Raw genomic sequence first — 7,989 nt, 5'->3', positions numbered from 1 at the left:
TCTGGCCCCTGGGCATCTGGCCCACCCTTTGCGGGCATCTGGCCCGCCCCTGGCCCTGCGGTGTGGGAGACGTCCCTACCCCAGGCCCCAGGATGTCTCCCCTGACTTGGTGCGTTTGGGACTCTGGGCGCTCATCTCAGTGGGATTAGTCGGGGGGTAACACAGATATGGGGAACCAGCCCTCAAAAGTGGAGGCCCAGACCCCGTTGCGGTGTCTCATTTCTAATTTGGCTACTCTATATTTGTCCCGGGAAGTTCACAAATGGAAGCTCGTCTTCCTTTGCTCTGAGGCCAGGCCTCAGTATCCCTTGGACAACCAATCTCGCTGGCCCCCTGAGGGAACTTTCGATTTTGGCCTCCTCACTGACTTAACTAATTATTGCCATTGGAGCGGAAAGTGGAGTGAAATCCCATATGTGCAGACTTTTTGGACTCTGTGCACCTGCCCAGATTTGTGTGTTAAGTGTACTCCTTCCCAAGTTTTGTTAGCCCAGGCCTCCGCCAAAGATCGCCGATCTCTACCCCTCCTATTACTGGGAGGCTCTTCTCTGACGGACTCGGCAGAATATCTCAGCTACCCCCCTTCCTGCTCCTCCAGGCCCACCGCGGGGGCCGGCTCCCTTCCGCAATGTATCTCTCCTCCATCTTGTTCTCCTTCTCTTTCGGTCTCTCCACCACCTTGTTCTCCTTCTCTACCAGTTCCTTCACCATCTCATTCTCCTTCTCTTCTGGTTTCTCCACCGTTTTGTTCCCCTTCTATTCTGGTTCCTTCACCATCTCGTTCTCCTTCTCTTCTGGTTTCTCCACCACCTTGTTCTCCTTCTCTTCAGGTTTCTCCATCATCTTGTTCTCCTTCTCTTCTGGTTTCTCCACCACCTTGTTCTCCTTCTCTTCCGGTTTCTCCATCATCTTGTTCTCCTTCTCTTCTGGTTTCTCCACCATCTTGTTCCCCTTCTCTTCCAGTCACGCCACCATCTTGCTCCACAGGTGCCGACTCCACTTCAGATAAAACAGATAAAACTCCCCCATACCCCAATCCCCTACCTTCAAGCTCCACATTGATTTCCAAGTTGTATCCCCCACTGCCAAGGTTGCCCCCTCCGCCCCCTCCTTCGAACCCGCCGCCGTCTTACTCGCCGCAGCTGTTGCCCAAATGGTCTAGCCCTCCTGTAACCCACTCTGAGTCACAGTGGTCTCAAGTCCATGTGATGGCTCCTCTGAGGGAGGTAGTGGAGGCTGAAGGGGTAGTGCAGGTTTATGTTCCGTTTTCTCTGGCAGACTTATTCCAAGTAGAACAGCGATTGGGGTCCTTTTCCTCCAACCCTGTAATGTTCGCTAAGCAGTTTAAATATCTCACTAGAGCTTACAAGCTCACCTGGCATGATGTGCATGTAGTCCTCCAATCCACTCTAACCCCAGAGGAATATGACCATGTCACGGCAGTGGCACAGCACTGTGCCAATGAAGCCCATGCCACAGATGAACAGGGACCTATGAGCAAGGAAGCTGTTCCTGTACAGGAACCCATGTGAGATTATAATACTCCCAAGGGTGAGGTGTGCTGGGATCACATGGTTCGCTACTTATTGGCAGGTATGAACTCAACTGCCCAAAAGGCTATCAATTATGATAAGCTTAGAGAGATTACCCAGAAGCCTGATGAAAACCCATCAGAATTCCTCAAGCGCCTAAAAGAAACTCTAGGAGCTTTTACTAAAATTGACCCAGCCACAGCGTTAGGTTCCTCTCTCCTAGCCATGCATTTTCTAACTCAGTCAGCTCCTGACATCAGGTGCAAGCTTAAAAAGGCTGAGGGTGGTCCCCAAACCCCTCCAGGAGACCTGGTAGATATGGCATTTAAAGTTTTTCATGCCCAAGAGGATGAGAGTGAGAGGAGATCAGCTGCCCAAATGGCAGAACAGACTTGCACCATAACAGCTGCTATGTGGCCAGCTCATGGAGATCGTCGGGGTGTCCCTGAAGATTGACTCGAACCTCTGGGCCCTTGCTTTTGGTGTGGTGAGGAAGGGCACTGGGCACGGAAGTGCCCCAACCAACCGTGCAGACTAACCAGACCATGCCCCAACTGTGGTAAGCGAGGTCATTGGAAAGTAGACTGTCCACTCGGGGGTGGTTCTCCTCCGGCGGCAGAGCCCTGCAGGGGGCAGATGCCCTCAAAGGGCTACCCTTCAGACCTGCTGGCATCCTCGAAGACTGAAGATGTCTGGACTCGGACACCCTGATCACCCTCGCCAAGCCCAAGGCCAAGCTCTGGGTAGCGGGTAAGCCCATCTCCTTCTTGGTGGATACGGGGGCTACCTACTCTGTTCTCCCCTCCTTTAAAGGGCCTTTGAACCCTGCCAAGGTCTCCATAGTTGGGGTCGTGGGAACCCTCTCCAAGCCTTTAGAGATGGACCCAGTGGCCTGCACCTTCTAAGGCATCCCGTTTACCCATTCCTTTCTAGTCATGCCTTCCTGTCCTATCCCTATGTTAGGACGGGATTTGCTTTATAAGTTAGGAGCCTCTATTTCCCTCCCACCTTTTAAATGCTTACAAAATGCCAAAAACTCCCTCATTGCTTTGGTCGGTGAAAGAGAGTTAGACGACGGTAACCTGAGTCTCCCAGCTTCCTGGACTGCTGTCAATCCGGTCGTGTGGGACATCTCCACCCCTGTGGTGGCAACCCACTACACCCCAGTTTTAATATGCCTTAAAGACCCATCCCGCTTCCCCTCTCGGCCTCAATTTCCTATTTCGCAGGCTCATTGAAGGGGACTACAGCCTATTGTTAATTGTCTACTCTCGCAGGGGCTTTTAGTACCGACTAACTCTCCATGCAATACTCCCATCTTGCAGGTACAAAAGCCTTCTGGAGCGTACCGCCTCGTTCAAGAACTCCGAATAATTAACAAGGCTGTTATTCCCTTACACGCAGTAGTGCCTAACCCATATACTCTTCTGTCTCAGGTCCCTTCCGGTACCTCTCATTTTACTGGACCTTAAAGATGCCTTTTTCACTATACTTCTCCACTCAGACTCGCAGCCGCTATTTGCCTTTATATGGGAAGACCCTGACACCTGTCGATCTAGACAACTGACCTGGACAGTTCTACCTCAAGGTTTTAGAGATAGCCCCCATCTTTTTGGACAGGCCCTGGCAGAAGACCTCTCATGACATTCAATGGGCGAAAGTACTCTCCTCCAATATGTGGATGATCTTTTACTTCGCAGCCCCTCAAAGGAGGCCTCGGTCCTGGACACCACATCCCTTCTTAATTTCCTGGCAGACATGGGGTACAGGGTATCCCCTGTCAAAGCACAGCTGTCTCTACCTCAGGTTACATACCTCGGGCTAACTCTAACTCCCACCACTAAAGCCCTGATGGCAGACCAAGTGGCTGCAATTAAAGCTCTCCTGCCACCTACTTCAGGAGCTGAGATACTATCCTTTCTAGGATTGGTGGGGTTTTTCAGACACTGGGTGCCTAACTTTGCCCTTCTGGCCAGACTGCTTTATGCGGCTGCCATGGAGACTCCTACTGGGCCGCTGACTTCACCCATCGAGGTGGCTTCTGCTTTCAATCAGTTGCAGGATGCGTTGCTCTCAGCCCCCACATTGATGCTCCCCAACTGAACTAAGCCCTTTACCCTATATACAGCAGAGAGGGCAGGAGTGGCAACTGGAGTGCTGGCACAGCCAGTGGGGCTGGGGTACCATCCTGTTGCCTTTCTCTCCAAGCAGTTAGATACCACTGCCAGGGGGTGGCAACCTTGCCTCTGAGCCCTGGCAGCTGTGGGAAGTCTGGCCCGAGAAGCCCTGAAATTAACCCTCCAACAGCCCATTACTCTGTATTCCCCACACCAGTTACAGGATCTTCTGAGTCATAAATCCCTGGCCTCCTTGAGTCCTTCAAGGGTACAAGAGTTCCATCTTCTGTTCTCTGAACATCTGCAGGTAACCCTACAAGTCTCTCCACCCCTTAACCCAGCCTCCTTGCTTCCCGTCGGCGATCAGGCAGATCAGCCCACTCATTCCTGTGCAGAAGTTGTAGAGGCTCTTAGGAAACCCAGAGAGGGCCTACAGGGTGTGCCCCTCGAAGACCCTGACTTGACTTTTTTCGTGGATGGAAGCTCGATGAAGGGTAGTGATGGGGTGTGAAGGGTGGCCTAAGCAGTGGTGACTCTGTCACAGGTGATAGAAGCAAACCTACTCCCATCTGGGACCACCTCCCAGGAAGCCGAATTAGTAGCTCTTACCCGGGCGTTACAGCTGGCAGCCGGGAAGAAGGCCACAATTTACACTGACTCTAAATATGCCTTCCTAATTGCACACATGCTGCGATTTGGAAAGAAAGGGGCTTCCTTACCACTAAGGGAACCCCGATCATCAATGGTAGGGCTATCAGCCACCTGCTACAGGCCCTACAAGACCCCAAAGAAGTGGCCATCGTGCATTGTAAGGGACATCAGACTAGAAACGATCCAGTAACCAGAGGTAGTGCGTTGGCCTGAAAATTAACATCCGGGTTGGGGCAACCCTCTGTGCTGTTTCTTTCCCCCTCTCTATTGCCCCAATACCCCGATGACGAATGGCGACTGCTTCTACATCAAGGGGGGATGTTGGGAGACCAGGGATGGATTTATCTCAGGGAACGAATTGCCCTCCCCAAGCCCAAGGCAGAGATGTCATATCCAAAATTCATCAGTTTCTACGCATTGGGCTGGCAGCCATGCACCGGTTTCTCTCCCCCATATTTGCCCCTTATGGTCTCCGCAAAGCCATAGATCAGGTGCACCAAGCCTGCACTACTTGTCATCGCGTCTCATCTCAAGGTGCTCTGAAGATCCAGATGGCCCTCCACCAGATGAGAGGAACCATCCCCGGACAGGACTGGCAGGTCGATTTCACCCACATGCCTAAGCATAAAAAGCTCTGGTATTTACTAGTTCTGGTTGATACCTTTCCAGGGTGGATTGAAGCCTTCCCCAACAGCCAAGAGACAGCTTCGGTAGTGGCACAGACATTGGTAGTGCATATCATCCCCCACTTTGGCCTGCCTGCCTCACTACAGTTGGACAATGGGCCTGCTTTCGTCTCTTGGGTCACTCAGCTAACAGCTGAGGCTCTCAATATCACCTGGAACCTCCATATACCCTACCACCCCCAATTGTCGGGTAGGGTAGAAAGGGCTAACGGTCTTTTAAAAGACCAACTAACTAAGCTGTCTCTAGAGGTAAAGCTCTCGTGGCCCGCTCTTCTCCCCATTGCTCTCACTCGGCTGCGTGCTGCCCCCCGGGGACCAGCTGGACTAAGCACATTTGAGCTGATGTATGGCAGGCCCTTCTTAGTAAACACAGGCCTGCCCGCTGCCTCTCCTCCTTTGGCCTCCTACCTTCCTTACTTTATGCTGTTGAGACATCTTCTTAGGGAACACACAGACCAGCTCCTACCCCAACCTACGTCATCCAACAACCCAGGAGACGTAGCGATCCTTCAGCCAGGAGATGAGGTACTCCTAAGAGAACTCCAGCCAAAATCTCTCCAACCCCACTGGACAGGGCCTTATACAGTAATCCTCACTACACCTTCAGCAGTCAAACTACATGGGCATTCCTCCTGGTATCACCTTTCTAGGCTCAAATGGGTACCCAGACATGATGAGTGGGTGTCTTGTGAGGTGGGTCCTCTTAAGCTGTGGGTTAGTTGTGTCAAGTACAACCAGCCAGATGAATAGCCCGGTGGTCTCCAGGCAGAATTATTCTGCATGGAAGTTTAAGCTCCAACTAACTCTTTATGGAATCAACTGAGAAATAGGCACCCAAAGTTGTCCGCGTGTAGGTTGTCAGGCACCCATTCAAATACCGGTACACACAGACATCTTAAACACTTTCTCAAACCCTACACTGTGCTTTCCATATGACCAAATCTCTCATACATGTATTTTCCAGTCCAACATGTATAGGAGATGTCATCCTGAATTAGACACATGTAGAGTTCATGCAGTAGAAAAAACAGCAATAGGAGCCTCTGACAACATGTTCTTCAGAATACAGGATAAGCTATACCTTACCATTAGTGACCCATGGGATCCATGCTGGGAAAAAGGAGTACAGGGCAAGCTGTACGATAGTTACCAATGGTTCCCACAGGGCACAGTATACATCAAGAGGGAATGGACCACTGTAAATCCCACTCTCACGGAAGTTCTAAACATGCAGGCACAGGTATCAAGTAATATTCTAAAAACAGAACAGGCACTAAAACAGAAGATTCAGTCGGACCCCTACCCCCACTCTCTACGACCAGCAGGAGTACCACTTTCCTGGGCTGGAGTCATTAGAGAAACAGTGCGGTTTCTTAATGCTTCACATTTCCTCAGCAATGTGATTGTTTCCTCTGCGCCTCCCTCCAAAGCCCCCCGGTGGCGGCAGTTTCCATTAGTTTTTTCCAGGCTCAACCAGTAAACTCTGAAAAAGACTGCAGCCTCCCTTTAAATGAGGTACCGATGTGGAAAACAAGCCTTAAGCCCAAAGCTCGACACAGGTCCAGGGCCACCAGAAAATGGCACGAAGAACCATTGTCCCCACTGACCTGCTACCTGACCCAGCATTCCACCATCTCAGAATTGTCAGTGGAAAGCCAATGCCGATGATGGGTAACTGTAGACACTCCAATCTCCCTTCAAGGGAGCGGGTTCTTCTGGTGCAATAATACACTTACCCAATGCATCAACAGCACCACAGTAGGACCTTGCTTTTCGGTGATGCTGGTGCCCCAACTAACATCGTACAGCAAACCTGAGGTAAGATAGGCACTAGATGAATGGTCTATATATAGAAACACTAGACAGAAGAGGGAGGTTTTTCTACCTGTGCTAGTGGGAGTGAGCTTAGTTACTGCAGTGGCCGCGGTAGCCACAGGGGCAGGAGCGTTAGGCCATAGCTTAGTCAGCTCTCAGGGTCTAGCAAATCAATTGGCAGCATTAGACAATAGAGTGAGCCTAACCTTGGGAGAAACCTTGACCTCCCTTATTTCCCTCCAGTGACAACTTACTTCCCTTGCCCAAGTCACCCTTCAAAATCAGTGGGTGTATGGCAAGCCCTTCTTACTAAACACAGGCCGGCCCACTACCTCTCCTCCTTTGGCCTCCTACCTTCCTTACTTTATGCTGTGAGACATCTTCTTAGGGAACACGCAGACCAGCTCCTACCCCAACCTACGTCATCCAACAATCCCCAGACAGAACTGAGGTAAGACAGGCACTAGACACACACATAAAAGTTAGTCAACTGTTGCTGCACAAGTACTTGCCCCTCCTGACTGAGCCTCCTCTGGCCATCAACCAGCCTTAAACCCATCCCCCTCCATGACGCCCCTTGTCAGCCGGAAGTAGCCAGATCAAGTTGTCGCCCATTATGACCAAAAGACTGGAATGTAAGGATGGAGGCACCAGGGGAAGGAGTGAGCCTGATGGACAAGCTCAGGCCTCACGAGGCGAAGAGACCAACAGGTTCCGGTCTGACAACATTCCAGAGCCTGATTGGATAACCCTCCCAACTAGAGCCCTTCCCCCAAGCTAAAGGATTAGTGGTAACTTTCCAGTACCTGGCTAAAGACCAATGAGAGACTCCCACGTACCCTAGGCGAGCCAATCCTCATGCCACTGTACACCTTTGCTCTCCCTCCCCCTGCCTTCTTTAAAAACTTACTGCCTGCCCTGCCGGGTGTGACTTCCCTGGCCTGTGTTTCAGACTGAGGAACATCACCCTGGGATTGCGTTAAAAAACTGCCTGGTCCTTTGTTGCCTCTCTTTGCCTGTTATTTTGGTTGGAATTTATTGGAATTTATCTTACACTGAGATTTTGGCAATTTGTGCCTCAATCTCCTCACCCTAATTCCGGCCCTGCCAGTTCCATGGAGATCTGCCTTTTCTCTGCCTACAAGAAACTCAGCTTTGGGAACTGCCTAGAGACAAATTCTGCCCCAG

The sequence above is a fragment of the Manis javanica genome, chromosome 10, assembly GCF_040802235.1.
Source record: "Manis javanica isolate MJ-LG chromosome 10, MJ_LKY, whole genome shotgun sequence".
Taxonomy (NCBI): Eukaryota; Metazoa; Chordata; class Mammalia; order Pholidota; family Manidae; genus Manis; species Manis javanica.
This window is presented reverse-complemented; position numbering follows the sequence as displayed.